At 44.4% G+C, this 26,733-nt stretch overlaps 1 long non-coding RNA gene across 1 annotated transcript in view; it reads left to right on the top strand.

The window, feature by feature from the left end:
- The first annotated feature begins 2,162 nt into the window (after positions 1–2,162).
- Positions 2,163–26,733, top strand: part of LOC129527904 (uncharacterized) — a 48,403-nt gene continuing 23,832 nt past the window's right edge. Inside the window, exons 1-2 of the long non-coding RNA XR_008672989.2 lie at positions 2,163–2,614; positions 11,133–11,219. This is a non-coding gene — a long non-coding RNA (uncharacterized lncRNA). The remainder of the gene's footprint in view (positions 2,615–11,132; positions 11,220–26,733) is intronic.

Raw genomic sequence — 26,733 nt, forward strand, 5'->3', positions numbered from 1 at the left:
AACTCCTGACCTCAAGTGATTTGCCCACTTCGGCCTCCTAAAGTGTTGGGATTACAGGTGTGAGCCACTGGGCCCAGCTGAAACTAGTTTTTTTTTTTTTTTTTTTTTTGGAGATGGAGTCTCGCTGTGTCACCCAGGCTGGAGTGCAGTGGTGCAATCTCAGCCCACTGCAACCTCTGCCTCCTGGGTTCAAGTGATTCTCCTGCCTCAGCCTCCTGAGTAGCTGGAACTACATGCATGCGCCACCACACCCAGTTAATTTTTCTATTTTTAGTAGAGATGGGGTTTCACCATATTGGCCAGGCTGGTGTCGAACTCCTGACCTTGTGATCCACCCACCTCAGCCTCCCAAAGTTCTGGGATTACAGGTGTGAGCCACCGCACCCGGCCAGAAACTGCCACTTTTAAAACCATTAGCTCCTGTGAGAACTCCCTCACTATAACAAGAACAGTATGGGGGAACTGCCCCCATGACTCAATCACCTCCCACCAAGTCCCTCCCTGACATGTGAGGAATACAATTCAAGAAGAGATTTAGGTGGGGACCCAGAGCCAAACCATATCACCAGGCTTATAAGTCATACACATTATACAATAATGAGTGAATAACAGATCAAGAAGCTATTATTGGGCCAGACGCAGTAGCTCACATCTGTAATCCCAGCACTTGGGGAGACTGAGGTGGGTGGATCTCAAGGTCAGGAGATTGAGACCAGCCTGGCCAATATGGTGAAAACCCGTCTCTACTAAAAATACAAAAATTAGCCAGGTGTGGTGGCTGGCACCTATAGTCCCAACTACTCAGGAGGCTGAGGCAGAAGAATCGCTTGAACCCAGGAGGCGGAGGTTGCAGTGAGCCGAGATCGCGCCACTGCACTCCAGCCTGGGTGACAGAGAGAGACCTGTCTCAAAAAAAAAAAAAAAACAAAGAAGTAGATATTATTGCTTGGGCAGTGGCTCACACTTGTAATCCCAAAACTTTGGGAGGCTAAGGCAGGCAGATCGTTTGAGCCCAGGAGTTCAAGACCAGCCTGGGCAACATAGTAGCACCCCATCTCTACCAAAAAAAAAAATTAGCCAGGTGTAGTGGCATGTGTCTGTAGTCCCAGCTACTCAGGAGGCTGAGGTGGGAGGATCACTCCAGCCTAGGAGGTTGAGGCTGCAATGACCCATTGAGAGGTGACAGCCTACTGGCAGTCCTCGCAGCCCTCGCTGGCTCTCGGCTCCTCCTCTGCCTGTGCTCCCACTTTGGCGGCACTTGAGGAGCCCTTCAGCCCGCTGCTGCACTGTGGGAGCCCCTTTCTGGGCTGCCCAAGGCCGGAGCCGGCTCCCCCAGCTTGCGGGGAGGTGTGGAGGGAGAGGCGCGGGCGGGAACCAGGGCTGCGCGCGGTGCTTGCGGGCCAGCGCGAGTTCCCGGTGGGCGTGGGCTCGGCGGGCCCAGCACTTGGAGCCGCCTGCAGGCCCCGCCGGCCCCGGGAAGTGAGGGGCTTAGCACCTGGGCCAACAGCTACTGTGCTCAATTTCTCGCCGGGCCTTAGCTACCTTCCCCCGGGGCAGGGCTCGGTACCTGCAGCCCGCCATGCCTGAGCCGCCCGCCGGCCCGCCTCTCCGTGGGCTCCTGTACGGCCCGAGCCTCCGCGACGAGCACCGCCCCCTGCTCCACAGCGCCCAGTCCCATCAACCACCCAAGGGCTGAGGAGTGCGGGCGCAAGGTGCGGTACTGGCAGGCAGCTCCACCTGCGCCCCGGTGCAGGATCCACTGGGCGAAGCCAGCTGGGCTCCTGAGTCTGATGGGGACTTGGACAACCTTTATGTCTAGCTAAGGAATTGTAAATACACCAATCAGCACTCTGTATCTAGCTCAAGGTTTGTAAACACACCAATCAGCACCCTGTGTCTAGCTCAGGGTTTGTGAATGCACCAGTGGACACTCTGTATCTAGCTACTCTGATGGGGAGTTGGAGAACCTTTGTGTGGACACTCTGTATCTAGCTAATCTAGTGGGGAGGTGGAGAACTTCTGTGTCTAGCTCAGGGATTGTAAACGCACCAATCAGCGCCCTGTCAAAACAGACCACTCTGCTCTCTGTAAAATGGACCAATCAGCAGGATGTGGGTGGGGGCCAAATAAGAGAATAAAAGCAGGCTGCGGGAGCAGGCAGTGGCAACCCGCTGGGGTTCTTTTCGGCATTGTGGAAGCTTTGTTCTTTTTGCTCTTTGCAGTCAATCTTGCTGCTGTTCACTCTTTGGGGCTGCATTGCCTTTATGGGCTGTTAATGCTCACCGCGAAGGTTTGCAGCTTCACTCCTGAAGCCAACGAAACCACGAACCGACTGGGAGGAGTGAATAACGCCGGACGCGCCGCCTTGAGAGCTGTAACAGTCACCTCGAAGGTCTGCAACTTCACTCCAGCGAAATCACGAACCCCACCAGAAGGAAGAAACTCCGAACACATCGGTACATCAGAAGGCACAAACTACGGACACGCCGCCTTTAAGAACTGTAACACTCACGGCGAGGGTCCGCGGCTTCATTCTTGAGGTCAGTGAGACCAAGAACCCACCAATTCCGGACACACCATGATCATACCACTGCACTCCAGCCTGGAGTACAAGGTGAGACACTGCCTCAAAAAAAAAAAAAAAAAAAACCCCACAGATATTAGTCTTTCCACTATTAAACGGTTCCCACTACTCCTTCTGCATCTTTCAGGATGAAGTTTAACTGGAGAGTATCCTGAGATTGCAGGATAAGGTTTTCTTTTAATGTTTATAATTTACTATTAGCTGCATCAATCAGGATTTTTCTCCATTCTGTGCAACCAACGCAAAGAAAAGGTCTAAGTAGACTGCTGAGCCTGAAAAAATACTGCAGATTTCATCCACGACCCCCAAATTTTATGTGTACCCATTCTCCTTTTATTATTTGCTAGTTTTATTTAAAGTTGCTATACATTTGAAACTTTTTTGTTTTTTTTTTAACTTTCAAGTTCAGGGGTACATGTGCAGGTTGATTACATAGGTAAACTTCTGTCATGGGGGGTTTGTTGTATAGATTATTTCATCACCCAGGTATTAAGCTTGATACCCATTAGTTATTTTTCCTAATCCTCTCCTTCCTCCCACCCTCCACCCTCCAATAGGTCCCAGAGTCTCTTGTTTCCCCGATGTGTCCATGTGTTCTCATCATTTAGCTCCCACTTATAAGTGAGAACAGGCGGTATTTTTTTCTGTTCCTGCATTAGTTTCCTAAGGATAATGGCTTCCTGCTCCATCCATGTTCCTGCAAAGAACATTATCTCATTCTTTATGGCTGCATAGTATTCCATGGTGTGTATGAACCACATTTTCTTTATGCCGTCTACTACTGATGGGCATTTAGGCTGGTTCCATGTCTTTGCCATTGTGGACAGTGCTGCAGTAAACATACATGCATGTGTCTTTATGATAGAACAATGTTAACATATTCCTTTGGGTTTATATCTAGTAAATGGGATTGCTGGGTCAAATTGTATTTCTGTTTTTAGGTCTTTGAGGAATTGCCACACTGTCTTCCACGATGGTTGAACTAATTTCCACTTCCACCAAAAGTGTATAAGCGTTCCTTTTTCTACACAAATTTGCCCATCTTTGTTTTTTTTTTGACGTTTTAATAATAGCCATTCTGACTGGTGTGAGATGGTATCTCATTGTGATTTTGATTTGCATTTCTCTAATGATGAGTGATGTTGACCATTTTTCATACGATGCCCACATGTATGTCTTCTTTTGAAAAGTATCTGTTCGGCTGGGCACGGTGGCTCACGCCTGTAATCCCAGCACTTTGGGGAGGCCAAGGCAGGTGGATCATGAGGTCAGGAGATAGAGATCATCCTGGCTAACACGGTGAAACCCCGTCTCTACTGAAAATACAAAAAATCAGCCGGGTGTGGTCACGGACGCCTGCAGTCCTAGCTACCCGGGAAGCCGAGGCAGGAGAATGGCGTGAACCCAGGAGGCGGAGCTTGCAGTGAGGTGAGATCGTGCCACTGCACTCCAGGCTGGGCAACAGAGCAAGACTCCGTCTCAATGAAAAGATGTTTGTTCATGTCCTTTGCCCATTTTATTTATTTATTTACTTTTATTTATTTTGAGACAGAGTCTGGCTCTGTCACCACGTTGGAGTGCAGTGGCGTGATCTCGGCTCACTGCAACCTCCACCTCCCAGGTTCAAGCAATTCTCCTGCCTCAGCCTCCTGAGTAGCTGGGACTGCAGGCGCGCACCACCACGCCCAGCTAATTTTTGTATTTTTTTTTTGAGACCGAGACTCCCTCTGTCACTAATTTTTCTGTATTTTTAGTAGAGACGGGGTTTCACCGTGTTAGCCAGGATGATCTCCATCTCCTGGCCTCATGACCCACCCACCTCGGCCTCCCAAAGTGCTGGGATTACAGGCATGAGCCACCGCGCCCGGCCTAATTTTTGTATTTTTAGTAGAGACGGGGTTTCACCATGTTGACCAGGATGGGCTCAATCTGACCTCGTGATCCACCCGCCTCGGCCTCCCAAAGTGCTGGGATTACAGGCGTGAGCCAGCGCACCCGGCCATTTGCCCACTTTTTAATGGGATTGTTTGGGGTTTTTTTGTTTTAAAGTTGTTTTAAGTTCCCCATAGATGCTGGATATTAGACCTTTGTCAGAGGCATAGTTTGCAAAATTTTCTCCCCTTCTGTAGGCTGTCTGTTCACTCTGTTGATAGTTTCTTTTGCTGTGCAGAAGCTCTTTTGTTCAATTAGATCCCATTTCTCAACTTTTCCTTTTTTTGCAATTGCTTTTGGCATCTTCATCATGAAATCTTTGCCCATTTCTATGTCCAGAATGATATTTCCTAGATTGTCTTCCAGGTTTTTTGTAGATTGGGGTTTTACATTTAAGCCTTTAATTCATCTTGAGTTAATTTTTGTATATGGTGTAAGGTAGAGGTCCAGTTTCAATTTTCTGCATATGGCTAACCAGTTATCCCAGCACCATTTATTGAATAAGGAATCCTTTCCCCATTGCTTGTTTTTATCAGCTTTTTCGAAGATCAGGTAGTTGCAGATGTGTAGCCTTATTTCTGTATTCTCCATTCTGCTCCATTGGTCTATGTGTTTGTTTTTCTACCAGTACCATGATGTTTTCATTACTGTATCACTGTAGTATAGTTTGAAGTCTGTAGCACGATGCCTCCAGCTTTGCTCTTTTTTTTTTTTTTTTTTTTTTTTTTTTTTAGGATTTCCTTGGCTTATTTGGGCTCTTTTTTAGTACTATATGAATTTCAAAGTAGGTTTTTCTAGTTCTGTGAAGAATGTCATTGGTAGTTTAATAGGAATAGTACTGAATCTATAAATTGCTTTGGGTAGTATGGCCATTTTAATAATATTGGTTCTTCCTATCCATGAGCCTGGGATGTTTTTCCATTTGTTTGTGTCACCTCTGATTTCTTTGAGCAGTGTTTTGTAGTTCTCCTTGTAGAGATCTTTCAACTCCCTGATTAGCTGTATTCCTAAGTATTTTAATTCTTTTTGTAGTAATTGTGAATGGGATTGCATTCCTGATTTGGCTCTTGGCTTGACTGTTGCTGGTGTATAGGAATGATAGTGATTTTTGCACATTGAATTTGTATCTTCGGACGTTGCTGATATTGTTTCAGCTTAAGGAGCTTTTGGGCCAAGACTATGGGGTTTTCTAGATACAGGATTATGTCATCTGCAAACATGGATAGCTTGAATTTCTCTCCTATTTGGATGCCTTTCATTTCTTTCTATGGCCTGACTGCTCTGGCTAAGACTTCCAATACTATGCTGAATAGGAGTGGTGAGAGAGCACATCCTTGTCTTGTGTCAGTTTTCAAGGGGGATGCTTCCAGCTTATGCCCATTCAGTATGATGTTGACTGCCTTTGTCATAGATGGCTCTTATTATTTTGAGGTAGGTTCCTTCAATACCTATTTTATGTACTGAGAGTTTTTAATATGAAAGGGTGTTGAATTTTAACAAAAGCCTTTCTGCGTCTATGAAGATGATCATGTGGGTTTTCTCTTTAGTTTTGTTTATGTGGTGAATCACATTTATCGATTTGTTTATGTTGAACCAACCTTGCATCCCAGGGATAAAGACATCTGAAATTTTTTTTTTTTTTTTTTTTGGTTTGTTTGTTTTTGAGACAAAGTCTCGCTCTTTTGCCCAGGCTGGAGTGCAATGGTACGATCTCGGCTCACTGCAACCCCCACCTCCCAGGTTCAAGCTATTCTCCTGCCTGAGCCTCCCGAGTAGCTGGGACTACAGGTGTGTGCCACCATGCCTGGCTAATTTTTGTATTTTTAGTAGAGATGAGATTTCGCCACGTTGCCAGGATGGTCTGGAACTCTTGACCTTAAGTGATCTGCCCACCTCGGCCTCCCAAAGTGCTGGGATTACAGGCATGAGCCACCATGGCCCACGTGAAATGTTTTTAAAACATTCTTTTACCTGGGAACATAGATTCAAGTTGCCCTGAATATATACTCCTAAATCTGCAACTTTAACATACATTTGTGCTAGTAAAATATCATTTTAATGATTACTTTTAAAGTCAAAGTAGGACAAATTAGAGAGTAGTTGTCTCTACTATTCATCGAATAATGATTTATATAGCTAAAGAAGAACTATGTGCTGAAACCCTCCTTTTCACTGATCAGGATAATTGTACACCACAAACTTGAGCCACAGCTGTTCCCCAAAACTGCATTGAAAGTGACCGAGAGGAAACAGACAGCTCCCTGGTCACAGGCTGAGTGAGCTCTCCTGAGATGTCATCCTAACCCTGGAAGCTCGGTCCATTTGGGAAGGCTTCAAAGCCCCATTAATGAATTCTTAAATGGGAATGATAATAGTGCAATTTTAAAAACAAATGAAGCTAGGGCATGGTGGCTCACGCCTGTAATCCCAACACTTTGGGAGGCCAAGACAGGTGGATCACCTGAGGTCAGGAGTTTGAGACCAGCCTGGCCAACCTAGTGAAACCCCATCTCTATTACAAATACAAAAAGTAGCTTGGGGTGGCGGCAGGTGCCTGTAATCCCAGCTATGATCCCAGCTACTTGGGAGGCTGAGGCAGGAGAATCGCTTGAACCCAGGAGGTGGAGGTTACAGTGAGCCAAGATCATGCCACTGCACTCCAGCCTGGGTGAGAGAGTGAGACTCTGTCTCAAAAAACAAGAAAACAAAACAAAACAAACGAACAAACAAATGAGGAGGGAGGGCTTTGGAATTTAATTTCCAAATGGAAAAGAGAAACTGCGTTCCTCCTTTTTTTTCCTTTTTCTTTCTCTCTCACTTTCTCTTCTTTCTACTGATTTTTAATTTCTCTGGCAACAAGATAAAAGCACATTTACTTAGGATTCTTTAATTTCACTGGGGATTAAAGGGGTTCGCTGGGTAATGGGGGATAATTCATATGGCTCTCTTGTTTTTCATTGCCAGTGCTGTATGATTCGGGGTGATTCTATAAACCAACGTTTGTCATTTAATTTCACCTTGTGCTTAAGTTGGACAGATTAAATAAAGGTAATGTAAAATGGAAATGATGTTGGGGGCTTGTTCCTAGTCTAGAATCAAGGGTGTCCTTGGAAAGAACTTGAAGCCCTGCCTTGTCCTATGGTAGAAGCTTCTGGGGAAAGCATCAAAGGGGCATTTGCTGAAGAGGTGGGGGTGAGGAAAACACCAAATCTCATTGCTCTCAGGAGAAACATAAGGTTCTACTTATCTGATACTGCACTGATCTCACCTGCCCATGGAGGTGGGTTCACAGCCTGACTGTTAAGCCTATTGAATAATCAGGAAAAGGAACCAACAGCGTGAGAATACTGACCTATATGGTGAAGAAATTCAAAGCCCCTCTCTGTACTTCCCCCACCCTGAACCTTCTCCTTTAGGTTGAATTGGGAAAAAAGGTAAATGTACTCCACTCCCAAGCACATGGGCTGATCTGGGATAAGCCAAATGCTAGGAAATTTTATTGGCCCACATCTTTGTGCTGGAATCTTCCAGGGGGATACAGGTAGCAGTGGGTGTGGATTCTTCATTTCCCTGAGGCTACTTTTTAAATTTTTTTTATTTTTATTATTATACTTTAAGTTGTAGGGTACATGTGCACAACGTGCAGGTTTGTTACATAAGTATACATGTGCCATGTTGGTGTACTGCACCCATTAACTCATCATTTACATTAGGTATATCTCCTAGTGCTATCCCTCTCCCCTCCCCTCCCCTCCCCTCCCCTCCCCTCCCCCAACCCCACGACAGGCCCCGGTGTGTGATGTTCCCCACCCTGTGTCCAAGTGTTCTCATTGTTCAATTCCCACCTATGAGTGAGAACATGTGGTGTTTGGTTTTCTGTCCTTGAGATAGTTTGCTCAGAATGATGGGTTTCCAGCCTCATCCATGTCCCTACAAAGGACATGAACTCATCTTTTTTTCTGGCTGCATAGTATTCCATGGTGCATATGTGCCACATTTTCTTAATCCAGTCTATCATTGACGGACATTTGGGTTGGTTCCAAGTCTTTGCTATTGTGAATAGTGCCCTGAGGCCACTTTGTAAGCAAACTCACCCTTCTTTTCTGTAACTAGAGAAAACGTCTGTGGTAGTTATTTAGCATTCACTATGTAGGGCACTGTTCTTCTCCCATGGCATAGATATTATTATCATCCCCATTTTATAAGTAAGGGAATTGAGGCAAAAAGAAATGGAGCTGCTAAAAGTTACAGAGCAGTAACACAGAGCCACATCATCCCGCTCCTAAGTCGGGGACCCTAACCACTGTGCTATATAGCAGGTCACCATACTTCATTGAAATAACTTTTAAAGTGTTTCTCCAGACCCAGGCACAGTGGCTCACAACTGTAATTCTAGCATTTTGTGAGGCTGAGGCAGAAAGATCGCCTGAGGCTAGGAGTTCAAGACCAGCCTGGTCAACATAGTGAGACCCCATCTCTTAAAAAAAAAAAAAAAAATGAAAAAGAAGGTGTTTCTCCCAGTAAATTATCATGTCAGCGTCTTTGTCTCTCTTTCACTGCTGAGCCCCAGAAGCCATCACAGTGATGACTCATCATAGAATGAATAAATAAGGCCTAGAACAGAGACTCCAGGCCTGGGGCAGAAAGTTCTAGGTTCTCTCTCACCAGCTCTTTTCTGAGCTCCTGAGTTTAAGAGAGTGCTCCTCTTCAAATTAACCCGGGAAGACCAAGGACTCAGCATTGGCCTAGGAATGTGAGCAGAGTGAACATCGCAGCCAGCCTGTGCTCAGGCCTTTCGGGGACACTTAGTTTAAAGGAGCTCTCCCTCCAGGTCCAGCCAAGCTTCAGGCTGGGAGCACCAAGGCTGACAGCCGAACTCCAGTGCACACCAAGTGTTTCTCCGTTTTGCTCTTCCTTCTTTATTCTCTGCACACATTGCCCCTTCCAGGATCTCATAGTGCACAGGTGGCTGAATTTAAGTGCTCTCATTTCCAGGTCAAAATACCATCTCTTAAGCCTCTTTTAATATTGCTCTTTGAAAATGTCCAACATAACTTCTTTCAAATAAATTTTTCATACCAGTATATAAAGTATTCACAATAATGAAAACACTTATCACTCCCCTTCCCTAATTAATTTTTTTTCTATAGCGCTTATCACCATGTAATTTTTTTTTTTTTTTTTTTTTTTTTGAGACAGTCTCGCTCTGTCACCCAGCTGGAGTGCAATGGCACGATCTTGGCTCACTGCAACCTCCGCCTCCCAGGTTCAAGCAATTCTCCTGCCTCAGCCTCCCGAGTAGCCGGGATTACAGGCACCCACCACCTTGCCTGGCTAATTTTTATATTTTTAGTAGAGACGGTTTTCGCCATGTTGGTCAGGCTGGTCTTGAACTGACCTCGTGATCTGCCCACCTCGGCCTCCCAAACTGCGGGGATTACAAGCCTGAAGCACCATGCCTGAACTTTTTTTTTTTTTTTTTTTTTTTTTTCTTGAGACACAATCTTGCTCTGTCACCTAGGCTGGAGTGCAGTGGCACGATCTTGGCTCACTGAAACCTCTGCCTCCCAAGTTCTAGTGATTCTCCTGCCTCAACCTCCTGACTAGCTGGGACTACAGGCCTGCACCACTACACCTGGCTAATTTTGGTATCTTTTTTTTTTTTTTTTTTTGAGACAGAGTCTCGGTCTGTCGCCCAGGCTGGAGTGCAGTGGCGTGATCTCGCCTCACTGCAAGCTCCGTCTCCTGGGTTCACACCATTCTCCTCCTCAGCCTCCTGAGTAGCTGGGACTACAGGCACCCGCCACCACGCCCAGCTAGTTTTTTGTATTTTGTTTAGTAGAGATGGGGTTTCACCGTGTTAGCCAGGATGGTCTCGATCTCCTGACCTCACGATCCGCCTGCCTCGGCCTCACAAAGTGCTGGGATTACAGGTGTGAGCCACTGCGCCCAGCCTAATTTTTTTTATCTTTATAGAGATGTGGTTTCACCATGTTGGCCAGGCTGGTCTCGAACTCCTGACCTCAAGTGATCCTCCTGCCTCAGCCTCCCAAAGTGCTGGGATTACAGGCATGAGCCACTGTGCCTGGCCACCATGTAACATATTATATGCTGTTATATTTAACTTATGTATTAGCTGTCCCCTCCCCCCTGACTAGAATGTGTGTTCTACAGGGGCACTAGTTTGTGTCTATTTGGTTCATAGCTATATGCTAAGCCTCAGAACAATGTCTGGCACATAACAGTCATTCCATTACTATTTGGTAAGTGAATGATCTGTGTAAATTATGTAGCATGGCCCTGTGTTCCCTCACTAGTGTTTACAATGTACTACAATATACTTTGTACACTGTTTACTACGCTTAATAAAAGTAAGTTTAAAAAACTAAGATGTTTGGGGAAAATATTTACAAAGATGAGATAGTCCAAGGCAGGAATGGGAGGTGACTACAAACGGGCACAGGGTTTTTAGGGAAGGGACACAAATGTTCTAGACGTGGATTGTGTTGCTAGCTGCACAGGCCTATGAATATATTAAAAACATGAAACTATTACACTTAAAGTAGGTTAATTTTATGATATGTGAATTTTTCCTTATTTTCTTTTTTTGAGACAGGGTCTCACTCTGTCACGTGGGGCAATCACGACTCACTGCAGCCTCAATCTCCCAGGCTCAAGTGATCCTCCCATCTCAGCCTTCCGGGTGAGTAGCTGGGACACACTGCCATGTTGGCTATTTTTGCCTTTTTTTTTTTTTTTTTTTTGAGACAGAGTTTTGCTCTGTCACCAGCCAGGCTGGAATGCAGTGGCACAATCTCAGCTCACTGCAATCTCTGCCTCCCAGGTTCAGGCGATTCCCCTGCCTCAGCCTCCCAAGTAGCTGGAACTACACGTGTGCACCACCACGCCTGACTAATATTTTGTATTTTAGTAGAGACAGGGTTTCACAGTGTTGGCCAGGATGGTCTTGATCTCCTGACCTCGTGATCCGCCAGCCTCGGCCTCCCAAGGTGTTGGGTTTACAGGCGTGAGCCACTGCAACCGGCCTAATTTTTGTATTTTTTGTAGAGATGAGGTTTCACTGTGTTACCCAGGCTGGTTTCGAACTCCCGGCCTCAAGTGATCTACCCGCCTCAGCCTCCCAAAGTGCTGGGACCAAAGGCATGAGGCACTACACCCGGCCAAATTATTTCTAATATAAAGCTGTTAAAATATTTAGTAATATGACCCATTCAGTTCTGCTGACTCCAAAAAACTGCTAACTTCTTATCTATGTTAACTTTGTTAACAACTAATGGCTTCTGGGAAATAGATGTGGTATCAGATGGTCATTTCCAGTCCATTACCCAGAAGAGACCACTTCACTGAGCTTGGCCTCCAACTTCAGCAGTTATTTTAATCCACCTTTTTGGAAATTGACAAAAACCCAAAATGACTACATGAGAAACCACTTTCTGTCAAAAAGCAAAGTAAGTTTCTAACTGTCCATGAAGACATCCCTTGGATGGAAAGATGTCCTTCTGAAATCACAAGAAATCATGCAGCTGGCCCAAAGGATCCACTTAATCCTGTCACTTAGATATTATACCAGCCCCAAGGTTTGTTATTAAACAAGTTAGTGGAGAGAGACACCCTGGAGAGAAACTACCAGGACTTTATTTTCTTTGGTAGTATGTTAAGTGCCTATGTAGATTTCTCAAGAATTGCACAGTTTATTTTAACAGCCTCACTTGCAATTTAACCACTGCTGAGATTTGATAAATCATCACATATATTACACACGCAGGTACAGCATAGCATATCCCACCACTGATATTTGAGAACCTTCTAAATGTAATATGCTTTTCATTCAATATTTTCTCAAAAGAAAAACTGTAATCTACAATCACTTAGACTATTTCAGACAGCTCTTTGGGATAAGGATGTGTTTGGGTATGTTACAATTTTCTGGGATGTGCTGTGTCAGATCACTGTGTTTTTATCTTAGGTTTTATGAAAGTTCTGTTTCATAAAAGCTCTCTGAAAAGAGTGCTATGTCTTGTGATCACAACCATATAGACACTCAGTGCTGCCCTGGAGGCCTGGACGGTCACAGGTCCCGCTCTAAAAGCAACTCATGATGACTTAGGGCCTCAGGCTGTTGCTAATTAAGGATTTCAATTAAAACAGGCAACACTGGCTACAGCTCCAGTGCTGGCCTTTTTCAGGCTATTGATGTTCACAGCTTTTAAGGGCATTGCTGTTTTAGAATCGTGGGAAGAACAAAAATTAATGTACTGGTCATTTTTCTTTCCCTTTCGTGTCACGAAAACAATTGCAGGAATGGGGACTAGACTTCTAGGCTTTCTATTTCATTTTTAGTTTTTAAATTCATACAGGGTTAGCAGCTGCGAACTTTTTGAAGTGTCTCACTATTGTTCTCATGAGAAGTGAGGTAATGTAAGCATAACCATTGAAGGCTGTCTGCTATTCTCCAAGGATATTCCACTAGTTTGTATTGAGAGTGAGCCTCATATTAAAGGATATAATTTAAATCACATCACCTTTCCCCCTAGAAGTTAACTACAACCTCCCAATTAAGCATAACAGGAAGATCAATCATGTTTGCTGAATCCCATGATTGAGTGATTGATGGATTATTTTCCCCTCATCTTGAGGCACAAAAATAGGGTCTGGAGGTGGGGAATATAAGGCTGATTCACACTTCAGCTGTAACAGGAAATAATCCTCTCCATAGGGTATACACTGAGTAAATGACTTTGTAACTGTACTTCATCCTCTTCATTTACATAGGGTGTACCCCTAGTAGAGGGCATTTAAACTCTCAAAAACTCTGTAACAGGGCCTATGCTATGACCCCCTATGCTCAGACGCACACTATGGAGTGTACTTTCATTTTCAATAAAACCCTTCATTCCTTCCTTGCTTTGTTTGTGCGTTTTGCCGAATTCTTTGTTCTAGATGCCAAGAACCAAGACACCCTCCACCATTAACAGTCTTGTTTGAAACAGGATGTTCCAGGGTCCAAGAGGAATCCTTTAAGAGGCAGTCGTTAACGTATGCTAGCTTCCGTACTCATCACAACATATAAAACACCAAGTGTGCTTAACCTCTGCTATATGAATAAGACTACGTGCCCCAAAATTATGTGCCAAGTGATATGGTTTGGCTGTGTCCCCACCCAAATGTCATCTTGAATTGTAGCTCCCACAATTCCCACATGTCATGGGAGGGACCCAGTGGGAGATAATTGAATCATGGGGGCTGGTCTTTTCTGTGTTGGTCTCATGATAGTAAATCTCATGAGATCTCTTTTTTTTTTTTTTTTTTTTTGAGACGGAGTTCCTCTGTCATCCAGGCTAGAGTGCAGTGGTGCAATCTCAGCTCACTGCAATCTCTGCCTCCTGTGTTCAAGCGATTCTCCTTCCTCAGCCTCCCAAGTAGCTGGGACTAGAGGCCCTGCCACCACACCCAGCTATTTTTTTTTTTTTTTTTTTTGTATTTTTAGTAGAGATGAGGTTTCATTGTGTTGGCCAGGATGGTCTCCATCTCCTGACCTCGTGATCCACCCACCTCGGCCTCCCAAAGTGCTGGGGTTACAGGCATGAGCCACCACACCGGGCCCTAGATCTGATGGTTTCCTAAAGGGGAGTTCCTCTGCACAAGCCCTCTCTTGCTTGCTGCCATGTAAGACATCCCTTGCTCTTCCATCATGATTGTGAGGCCTCCCCAGCCATGTGGAACTGGGGGTCAATTAAACCTCTTTCGTTTATAAATTACCCAGTCTCGGGTATGTCTTTATTAAAAGCATTAGCGTGGACTAATACACTGAGTTTTGTATGTGATAACTTTTTTCTGGGAAATGGAGTCTATGGCTTTTATCAGATAATAAAAAGAGCTTGCAAACCGTTAAAGTTAGGAACTAGTTTGAGGATAGTGCTACTCACACACAGCCAACAGCAAGGCTGCCTCTTGGAGATTCCTCTGGGACCTCATCACTCCAGACCAAACGGGTAAAGGCTTTCTGGATAAATGATGGTGGGGCCGGACCCTCATCTGTCTCACTGGTTTAGAGCTTCCATACAGCCCTTTTATTCATTGGGCAATGTTTCTCTGCTCAACCAGCCCTTAATCTAAGTCATGGGAAACGCACAGTTCAGGAAAATGAAGCTACTCAAGAGCCCTGATTTGATGAACAACTTCAGAAAATACACACCTTATTTCTTGGGTTTTTGTTTTTTGCTCTTTTGGAGACAGGGTCTCGCTCTGTCAACCAGGCTGGAATGCAGTGGTGCAATCACGGCTCACTGCAGCCTCGGCCTTCCAGATGCAAGCAATCCTTCTGCCTCAGCCTCTTGCACAGCTAGGACTACTGGTGTGCATCACCATGCCTGGCTCATTTTTTAATTTTTTTGTGTTGGGATTATAGGCATGAGCCACTACACCTGACCCATTTAATTATTCTATACCTTTTATTTCTTCATCTGAGAATAGTATATACTTTGTGGAGATGCTACAAAAGATTAAGTGTAACAATGTACATAAACTTTTAGCACACAATGTGGCACTTAGTAAGGGCTCACATAAGGCTAGACATCAATGTTAACTTCCAGCCCATTCCATGTACTGAGCCCTATTCCTATGTAGGTATCACCCTGTTTCTTCCCCTAGAACAGCTCCACCCATCCTTCTTGCCACCTGTTCTTTTCTTGTCTAATCTTGACTCCTTTTCACCTCTGGGCTTACATGTAACTTCCTTGGAAAAGCCTTTCTAGAATCTCCTGTCTAGATCATGTTGCTCATGATGCTAATCTATGGTCATGTAATATCTTGCCATGTTTCTTCTATAGAACTATAAGCAAAAGTATTTGTTTACTGCTGGCTATGTCCCTATTCCTCTCCTCCACTATAAACTCACTGAGGGCAGAAATGAAGTCTTCCGAATTGTCTCCCCGGCAGTGACTAGAGTGTCCAGCATTTAGTGTTTGCTTAATAATTCCTGGTTGCAAGAATAAGTGAATGAATCAATGAATCCATTCCTATGAAGACTTGGCAGTTGTGTGAGTCTTAGCTTGTATCTTCCAATTATCCCTTACATTCTCTTCCCCAGGTATTCAGGGAGCATTATTTTCCCATTTGGAGCTAAGACAGTTGATGCTGAACATTCACCAAAAAAATCATATTCAACATGAATATTTGTTTTAAGTCAATCCAGTGTGTTTTATTTTCTTTGTCCTTACAAAGGTTTTGTGGACAATAATAATAAACAGACACAGGTGAGCAACAGGGAACCTTCCTGCCCGCTTGCACAGGCACAAGGACAAGGTTGTGCATCTGAGAGCCAGGGGACCCGCCCCCTGGAGAATGCCTGCAGGACGTTATGACCCCTAAGCTTAATGTGCGGTGGGGAGTTTTGTCCACTGCTTCTGAGTCTGTAACCAAGTAACCATCTTAGCTTGTGATGAGAGATTTTTTTTCACTGGGTTCAACTCCTAGGGCTGTAATCAGGTTAGAGAAATCCTGTAAATGGCCCAAAGCTAAAACTAAAAATAGACCAGAGCTTTTGTGTATGCCATCAGCACATGACCCTGACAAGACAGTCAGTGGCTCTTTGCCCCTTTCTCTAGCTAAATTGTTCCTTTCACTTTTAAGAATGTACTTATTTGGCAGGGCGCGGTGGCTCACGCCTGAAATCCCAGCACTTTGGGAGGCCGAGGCAGGCAGATCACAAGGTCAGGAGATCGAGACCATCCTGGCTAACAGGGTGAAACCCCGTCTCTACTAAAAATACAAAAAATTAGCCGGGCGTGGTGGTGGGCGCCTGTAGTCCCAGCTACTTGGGAGGCTGAGGCAGGAGAATGGCATGAATCCGGGAGGCAGAGCTTGCAGTGAGCCGAGACTGCACCACTGCACTCCAGCCTGGGCGACACAGCGAGACTCCATCCCCCTCCAAAAAAGAATACTTATTTTTGGCTGGGCACAGTGGCTCACACCTTTATTCCCAACACTTCGGGAGGCCAAGGCGGGTGGATTGTTTGAAGTCAAGAGTTCAAGGGCAGCTTGACCAACATGGTGAAACCCCATCTCTACTAAAAATACAGAAAAAAAAAAAAAAAAAAGCCAGGCTGCAGTGGTGCGGCGCCTGTAATCCCAGCTACTCGGGAGGCTGATGCAGGAGAATCACTTGAACCCACGAGGCGGAGGTTGCAGTAAGCTGAGATCGTGTCACTGCGCTCCAGCCTGGGCGACAGAGCAAGACTCCATCTCAAAAAAGAAAAAAAAAAAGAATGTACTTATTTTTTTCTACATGGAAATGTAGGAGTAACACACTAAATGAATTACCTGGTTCCTCTTCCTTCTAGAAATAGTTCTTTTTGGCCGGGCGCCATGGCTCACACCTGTAATCCCAGCACTTTGGGAGGCCAAGGCGGGCGGATGACGAGGTCAGGAGATCGAGACCATCCTGGCTAACACAGTGAAACCCCATCTCTACTAAAAAATACAAAAAAATTAGCTGGGCATGGTAGCGGGTGCCTGTAGTACCAGCTACATGGGAGGCTGAGGCAGGAGAATGGCCTAAGGAAACCCGGGAGGCGGAGCTTGCAATGAGCCTAGTTCATGCCACTGCACTCCAGCCTGGGTGACAGAGCGAGACTCCGTCTCAAAAAAATTAAAAAAATAAAATAAAATAAAAAATAGTCCTTTATTTTTTTTTTTTCAACATGGGGTCTCACTATGTTGCCCAGGCTGGTTTTGAACTCCTGGGCTCAAGCAATCTTCCAGCCTTGGCCTCCCAAAGTGCTGGTATTACAAGCATGAGCCACCACACCAGTCTAGGAATAGTCTTCATCCAAGATCTATCCACAAACCCCTCAAGAAATAGCTCTCCTCTCACCTACACAAAAAGTTATTTTGAAACTTCGTCAAGTAGTATTTTACTAATTTAGCCTATACAGAAATAATGGATAATGTAGATATAAAAAAATCCATTTGGGCTATAAATTATGCTTGCAATCTCAGCACTTTGGGAGGCCTAGGCAGGTAGATCGCCTGAGCCCAGCAGTTTGAGATCAGCCTGGGCAACATGGCAAGACACTGTCTCTGCAAAAAATCAAAAAGTTAACCAGACATGGTGGCAGGCACTTGTCCCAGCTACCTGGGAGGGTGAAGTGGGAGAATCACCTAAGCCTGGAAAATTGAGGCTTCAGTGAGCTGTGATTGTGCCACTACGTTCCAGACTGGGTGACACGGTGAGACCCTGTCTCAAAAATAAATAAATAAATTGGCCCGACACAGTGACTCACGCCAGTGCACAGTAATCCCAGCGCTTTGGGAGGCTGAGGCAGGTGGATTGCCTGAGTCCAAGAGTTTGAGACCAACAAAACCCTGTCTCTACTAAAAATTAAAAAATTAAATAACATGGCCAGGCGTGGTGGCATGTGTTTGTAGTTCCAGCTATCTACCCAGGAGGCTGAGGTGGAGGAATCATCTGAGCCCGGGAGGTCAAAGCTGCAGTGAACCAAGATTGCACCACTGCACTCCACCCTTGGCAACTCTGGCCCGGGGGAGTGAGACCCTATCTCAAAAAAATAAATAATGAAATAAAAAAATAAGGCTAGGTACAGTGGCATGGCCAGGCTTGGTGGCATATGCTTATAGTCCCAGCTACCCGGGAGGCCGAGGCACAAGAATCACTTGAACCCGGGAGACAGAGGTTGCAGCGAACCAAGATCATGCCACTGTACTCCAGCCTGGGCGAAGAGTCAGACTCTGTCTCAATAAGTAAATAAATAAACAATAAAAATAGAAAATGTCTTTCAAGATGGGATCTTGCTATGCTGCTCAGGCTGACCCTGAACTTCTGGGCTTAAAAGATTTCTGGGCTCAAGAGATTCCCTCCGCCTCAGCCTCTCAAGTAGCTGGAACTGTAGATGTGCAGCATCACACTGATCTCACACGTTGATAAATTTAATCACTAAGTCCATGATTTATTCTAGATTGTTCTCATGTGCTACTAACATGGTTCTATTCAGATTCAGCATGGGGGTTGATAAATTTAATCACTAAGTCCATGATTTATTCTAGATTGTTCTCATGTGCTACTAACATGGTTCTATTCAGATTCAGCATGGGGGGGAGTATCATAGAGAATAGGATTATTGGCTGGGTGTGGTGGCTCACGCCTGTAATTACAGCACTTTGGGAGGCCAGAGGGTGGATCACTTAAGGTCAGGAGTTCGAGACCAATCTGGCCAACATGCTGAAACCTCGTGTCTACTAAAAATACAAAAAAATTAGCTGGGTGGGGTGGCAGGAGCCTGTAATCCCAGATATTTGGGAGGCTGAGGCAGGAGAATTGCTTGAACCCAGGAGGAGGAGGTTGCGGTGAGCCGAGATTGCACTACTGCACTTTAGCCTGGGTGACAGAAGGAAACTCTGTCTCAAAAAAAAAAAAAAAAAAAAAGAATAGGATTATCTTTGGAAAACTCTACTTTCTGTACTCTTTTTCTTGAAGCTTTTACTCTTCCCAAGGCTCTTCCTGGCAGTGAAACTGATTCAATAAACTGATTCAAAGAAGATACTAATGCTAAATCTAGGTGTTAACAAGTAAAACTGTACATTACAGTCATAATGGATATTACTCCCTTCTCCAAGGTTTTGCTTTCCACAGTTTCTGTTTGGGTTTTATTGTATTTTTTGTTTGTTTTGTTTGAGACAGGGTCTCACTCTGTCGCCCAGGCTGGAGTGCAGTGGCGTGATTATGACTCAGTGCAGCCTCCACCTCCTGGGCTCAAGTGATCCTCCTACCTCGGCCTCCCAAATAACTGGGACTAGAGGCACATGCCACCACATCCAGCTAATTTTTGTATTTTTTTTTTTTTTTTTTGAAGAGACAGGGTTTTGCCATGTTGTCCAGGCTGGTCTCAAACTCCTGGGCTCAAGAGACCCCCTCGCCTCAGCCTCCCAAAGTGCTGGGATTAGTGAGCCACCACACCCAGCCAGTTTCTGTTATCTTTAGTCAACCAGCATTGTCATGGCTCAGTGATCCTCCTTCTGACACACAGTGAAAAGGTCAATAGCAGTCAACGCTGTGTTACAATACCTAGGTCAATCACCTCACTTCATCTCATCACATAGACATTGTATCATCTTACACCATCACAAAAAAATTGAGCATAGTACAGTAAGATATTTTGAGAGAGACCACATTTATACAACTTTTATTAAAATATTGTATTATAGTCAATCTCTTTTTTTTTTTTTTTTTTTGAGACGGAGTCTTGTTTTGTCACCCAGGCTGGAGTGCAGTGGCATGATCTCGGCTCACTGTAACCTGCGCCTCCCAGGTTCAAGTGATTCTCCTGCCTCAGCCTCCTGAGTAGCTGGGACTACAGGCGCCCGCCACCATGCCTGGCTAATTTTTGTATTTTTAGTAGAAACGGGGTTTCACCATGTCAGTCAGGCTGCTCTCGAACTCCTGACCTCAGGTGATCCACCTGCCTTGCCCTTCCAAAGTGCTGGGATTACAGGTGTGAGCCACCGTGACAGGCCTGTTGATCTCTTACTGTGACTAATTTATAAATTAAATTTATTATAAGTATGTATATATAGGGAAACAAAATAGTATAAATAGCACTTGGTACTATCCACAGCTTCAGGCATCCACTGGGGGTCTTGGAACCTGTCCCCCACAGGTAAAGGGAGACTATTTTAATTTAAGAGAGAATGCCTACACAAGGCAATGCTCTGAAATGACAACTATTCGATAGTGGAATTTCATGCACTTTATGTATATCATTGAGGTAGAAATATGGAGCCTAACGGTGTTTTTACCAGAGTAGCTTAAGCTATATAATAAAGCAGTTCTCTTTATGCTGTAGTGATTGTCCAATGACTCCACATTTCAAACCTGGAAGTACACTCAGCTTTGTAAACCATCTGGCAGAGTAGGAGTTCTCCCAATGGACCTCCACTTAACCAACTCATTTGGGTTAAGCAACACTCTTCAATTTATCTGTAAAGCAAATCAACTGAGACCCCCAACACACTGAAAGCTTGAAATTAATAGGCTTCCCTCTGGTACACGACAAACATAGGTAACTTTGATAACTACGGAGTCACCTATCAGACTCAGTTGGTGCTTATCAAAGTCAGTTGTTTGTTCTCAAATATTTTTATATGAAATAGACTTGTTATTTTATCTAAGAATTTAATTAAACTAATTAACCATTATGAAAACCAATTAAATAAAAGGGCAAAAAGAGAATTGCTTTTTCTAAGAAACTACAGTTGACTGGCCAGGCGCAGTGGCTCATGCCTGTAAAAAAATCCCAGCACTTTGGGAGGCCGAGGCGGGTGGATCACGAGGTCAGGAGATCGAGACCGTTTTGGCTAACACGGTGAAACCCCGTCTCTACTAAAAATACAAAAAAAATTAGCCGGGCATGGTGGCAGGCGCCTGTAGTTCCAGCTACTTGGGAGCTTGCAGTGAGCCAAGATTGTGCCACTGCACTCCAGCCTGGGCGACAGAGCAAGACTCCGTCTCAAAAAAAAAGAAACTACAGTTGACTACTAGTTTACAAAGATGGAATAAAAGTAACAACTGCTGTCAAAGTAAATTTGGGTAAGAACCATATATGACTCAAGGTGGGTTGCGTCATGAAAATCTAGAAGAATTATGTACTTTGATTGCTTCACAAATTCTTTGAGTTCTCCTTTGTAATAAAGAAATGAAAGTTAGAACTCATAGATGGTATTCTGGAGGATGTCAGTTATTCAAGAAAGATTATGCTGTATTCCAATCAGTGGGCAAAAACCTTATACGCAAAAAAAAAAAAAAAGAAATCCTTGGCCCTACATCAAAAGATCGACAAAGGAATGTAGATGTAAATATTTTAAGTCAAATGGGTTTTTTTGTATTGTTTTATGAAACGGGATCTTGCTCTGTCACCCAGGCTGGAGTGCAGTGGCACAAACACAGCTCACTGCAGCCTCAAACTCCTATGCTTAACAGATCCTCCTGCTTCAGCCTCCTGTGTAGCTGGGACCACATGGGTGTGCCACCATGCCTGGCTAATTTTTTTATTTTTATTTTTGTAAAGACGGGGGTCTCATCATATTGCTTGGGCTGGTCTCGAACTCCTGGGCTCAAGCAATCTTCCTGCCTCGGCCTCCCCAAGTACTGGGATTACAGGCATGAGCCACCACACCTAGACTAAGTCAAAATGTTCTAAAATAAATTGCATCACTTTTTAAAAAGAGATTCCCTTCTATGGTCCACTTCTTAAATTAAGTGAACAGCCTCTGGTTTCAGGTGGCAGTCTCAATCTCATCAGAATAGAGGTCCTATAAACTCGTTAAACCTGTTATCAACCCAGTACCCATGACAGTCATTCTCCTGAGCTGGCTGTAGTCCCTGTCCATTTCCTTTTTACCATTTTTCTCACATTCCCAGTCTCCAAAAAGAGGAAAGGATAGAGACTTTTGATGACTTCATTCCCATAAGGTGTGACTCAGCTACTGTCACGTCATTCCAGACAAACAAGGATGCTTTGGAGTGGAGGACCAAGGAAAAGGAAGTAGCCAGACCCAATGGATGAGGAAGACAAGGTGATTTGGAAGGGAAGGGAGGAAGAGGATGAATAAAGAAGTTGGAAAAAAGGGGACCCAAGCACACTCAAATGCAAAAGCGGAGATTTATTGAAAAGCATGAGAGACTGTGATTGGAAACCGAGAAAGAAAATAGTTATATTTTTTAAGTCTCAGTCCCATTTATCCAATTTGGGTCCTAGTCTTTTTTTTTCTTTTTTTTTTTGAACAGGGTCTCACTCCTGTCACCGAGGCTGAAGTACAGTGGCGCAATCTCAGCTCACTGCAGCTTGACTTCCCAGGCTCAGGTGATCCTTCCACCTCAGCCTCCCAAGTAGCTGGAACCACAAGCTTACACCACCACGCCCAGCCAATTTGTGTATTCTTGTAAAGATGGGGTTTTGCATGTTGCCCAGGCGGGTCTTCAAATCCTTAGCTCAAGCGATTTGTCCATCTCTGCGTCCTAAAGTGCTGGGATTATAGGCGTGAGCCACCATGCCCAGCCTGACTTCTAGTCTTGACGGATCAGATATAAAGGAATCCTAAACTGAAATCACAGGCTTCCTTCAATCTCTTGAAACTCTTCCTTTTACGCTCATTCAGACTAATTGATAATTACTATGCTTTTGAAGTGCCACAAACATTAACAAAAAACAACACAGGCCTATTAATGCAATTTAGCATAAGAAATCTACTCTGGTGCGCTTTAAAAAATGGAACTAGGCAGGGCTGGGTATGGTGGCTCAAGTCTATAATCCCAGCACTCTGGGAGGCCGAGGCAGGTGGATCACCTGAGCTCGGAAGTTCAAGACCAGGCTAGTCAACATGGTGAAACCCCGTCTCTACTAAATATACAAAAATTAGCCGGGCATGGTGGCCACCGGCGCCTGTAATCCCCGCTACTTGGGAGCCTGAGGCAGAACTGCTTGAACCTGGGAGATGGAGGTTGCAGTGAGCCAAGATCGCACCACTGCAATGCACTACAGCCTGGGTGACAAAGGAAGACTCCGTCTCAAAAAAAAAAAAAAAAAAAAAAAAATACATATATATATATATCTCCAGATAAACAATTCTAAAACCACTACACATGTATAACCAGAATTGAACAATTAAGTATATGATGGCAGATGGCAGAAGCCAGGTTTCCCACTGTTGGGAGGGGGTGGTTACAAACAAGCAAGGGAGGGAGGCTAGGATACCCAATGTACTGGATTAGAGAGGGAGACATCAGTATGAACTAGTGTTTAGCTTAATATGAAAACTGACCAGGCATGGTGGCTCACGCCTGTAATCCCAGCACTTTGGGAGGCCGAGGCAGGCAGATCACCTGAGGTCAGGAGATTGAGACCAGACTGGCCAACATGGCAAAACTAAAAATACAAAAACTAGTTTTGTATTTTTACAAAACTAATGTGTTTAGTTTTTGTATTTTAGTTTTTTACAAAACTAAAAATACAAAAAATACTACTTGGGAGGCTGAGGTGGGAGAATCACTTGAACTTGGGAGGTGGAGGTTGTAGTGAGCCGAGATCATGCCACTGCACTTTGGCCTGGGAGACAGAGCAAGACTCATAAAAAAAGAAAAAAGAAGAAAAGCCCGGGCGCGGTGGCTCACGCCTGTAATCCCAGCACTTTGGGAGGCCAAGACGGGCGGATCATGAGGTCAGGAGATCGAGACCATCCTTGCTAACAGGGTGAAACCCCGTCTCCACTAAAAATACAAAAAAATTAACCGGGCATGGTGGTGGGCGCCTGTAGTCCCAGCTACTTGGGAGGCTGAGGCAGGAGAATGGCATGAACCCAGGAGGCGGAGCTTGCAGTGAGCTGAGATTGTGCCACTGGGCTACAGAGCGAGACTCTGTCTCAAAAAAAAAAAAAAAAAGGAAAATGGATACATACAGAAATATTTACAGGTATGTGCATATAGAAGAGTTAGAATATGAACATATTTCCTTGCTTTGTTGGCTGAGAGAACCACCTAGAAGCAATGACACTTCAGTAGCAAAAAGCACACCTCACACCCACATTTTTGTTCCTACAATCATTCTTTGACAGAAGATATCACACCTTAGAGAAATGATGGCTGACCCTAACACTGGTGCAGGAAACATATAAGATGAAACTGGAACACCTTAACAGTGCCAGAAAATAGGTAGTGCTAAGAAAAAAAAAAAAAAAAACAGCCGGGCGTGGTGGCTCATGCCTGTAATCCCAACACTTTGGGAGGCCGAGGTGGGCAGATCATGAGGTCAGGAGATCGAGACCATCCTGGCTAACATGGTGAAACCCCATCTCTACTAAAAATACAAAAAAAAAAAAATTAGGTGTGGTGGTGGGCGCCTGTTATTCCCAGCTACTCAGGAGGCTGAGGCAGGAGAGAGAATTGCTTGAACCCGGGATGCAGAGGTTGCAGTGAGCCAAAATTGCACCACTACACTCCAGCCTGGGCAACAGAGTGAGACTTCGTCTCAAAAACAAACAAAAAGCCTTCTTTCCAAAAAATATAATATGGAAAGAGAGAATAACTTTCTTTCGTAGAAATCATACACGAAAACCCCTCTGTCCTTCCTGCCTCGTCATTTACGTGTCTCCAGAACATTCTGCTGTACCCTTTATCTAAGAATAAACACTACCTCAGGTAGATGATTAGAGTTAATGTCAACAATGACAAAATCATGTAGATAGTCTGTTTCTTTGATATAATGTGATGAGAATTTCACTTTACCTGTGTGGTCTTCCTCCCAAAAACCCATAAAACCATGAGACAAACATCAGGCAAAGCCCAATTGAGAGACATTCTATGAAATACGTGACCAGTGCTCAGACAAAGCAAGGAGAGTCTGAGAAACTGTCACAGTGCAGAGGACCCTAAGAAGTCATGATGCCTCCCTAAATATAACGTGTCTCCTGGATGGGATCCTGGAACAGGAAAAGACATTAGGTAAAAATGAAGGAAATGGGAGTAAAGTATGGACTTTAGTTAATAATACTGTATCAAGGTTGGTTAATTTTGGCAAATGTACCCCACTAATGTAAGATGTCATTAATAGGGGAAACTGAGTGTGGGCTAGATGAAAACTCTCAGTACTATCTTCAAAACTTCTATAAATCTAAAATCATTGTAAAATAAAAGCTCATTTTTTATTTTTTATTTTTTGAGATGGAGTTTTGCTCTTGTTGCCCAGGCTGGAGTGCAGTGACACAATCTTGGCTCCCTGCAACCTCCACCTCCTGGGTTCAAGCGATTCTCCTGCCTCAGCCTCCTGAATAGCTGGGATTACAGGCACGTGCCATCATCCCCAGCTAATTTTTTGTATTTTTAGTAGAGACGGGTTTTCACCATGTTAGCCAGGTGGGTCTCGAATTCCTGACCTCAGGTGATCCACCCACTTCGACCTCCCAAAGTGCTGGGATTACAGGCGTGAGCCACCGTGCCTGGCCAATACAAATTTATTTTTTAAAAAAATCTCAGAATGTAGCATAAAAAAAAAAGGAAAGATATTTTACTTTAAAAGTTAATACAACGATTAACAAAAGGGAAGATTTGTTGTTGGGTCTATTACTCAATGCTAAGATATAATTTAACATTTGCAGTGTGATGAAATACAGAGTCTTCATTTTATAATTCATATAAAAATCCTACAACATATTCAGACAAAGAAGATTATGAGAAAATGACATACACAATTGATGTAGTTTTTAAAGCTAGGCTTTTAACATTAATCTTCAGAGAGAGCATTGTTATTAAGAGCCCCGGAAAATATAACATCAAATTCTCTGAGCTAAATTAGTGGAGGCACATTTTTAAAAGCTCAGTGCTTGGATTCTAGTTTGTGTGATCCTGGATAAATCACTGGGCCAGAAGTTTCTCCATCTAAATAGTAAGATAATCCTAAACAGTCCCTAATGTCCCTTGACCTTTTTTTTAGATGGAGTCTCACTCCGTCACCCAGGCTAGAGTGCAGTGGTGTAATCTTGGCTCACTGCAACCTCCGCCTCCCGGGTTCCAGCAATTCTCCTGCCTCAGGCTCCTGAGTAGCTGGGATTATAGGCTCACACCACCACACCTGGCTAATTTTTGTATTTTTAGTAGAGACGGGTTTCACCATGTTGGCCAGGCTGGTCTGGAACTCCTGACCTCAGGTAATACACCTGCCTCGGCCTCCCAAAGTGTTGGGATTACAGGCGTGAGCCACCAAACCTGGCCATGTCCCTTGAACTTCTCAGTGCCTATCATTCCATCCAGGGTAGTGTGGAAAACTAAGAAATACCTTGACCTAGTGTGCAAAGGATTTAGGTTAGAGAGTGAAAAATAATCTATCAACAGCAAGCATTAATTGAGAATGCTGGAATGGGTCAATTCTTAAGGATCCTTAATAATCTAGTCTTGAGGCTATTGTTCATAGCTAGGCGAGCTATAAGTCCCATGAAGCAAGGGATTGGGTCTGGCTTTCTTTTTTTTTTTTTTTTTGGTATCTCCAGGCCAGGCTGGTATCTCACTCTGTCACCCACGCTGGAGTGCAGTGGCGCGATCTCAGCTCACTGCAAGCTCCACCTCCCGGGTTCACACCATTCTCTTGTCTCAGCCTCCCGAGTAGCTGGAACTACAGGCACCCACCACTGCGCCC

This window comes from Gorilla gorilla, chromosome 19 (assembly GCF_029281585.2).
Source record: "Gorilla gorilla gorilla isolate KB3781 chromosome 19, NHGRI_mGorGor1-v2.1_pri, whole genome shotgun sequence".
In the NCBI taxonomy this organism is placed as follows: domain Eukaryota; kingdom Metazoa; phylum Chordata; class Mammalia; order Primates; family Hominidae; genus Gorilla; species Gorilla gorilla.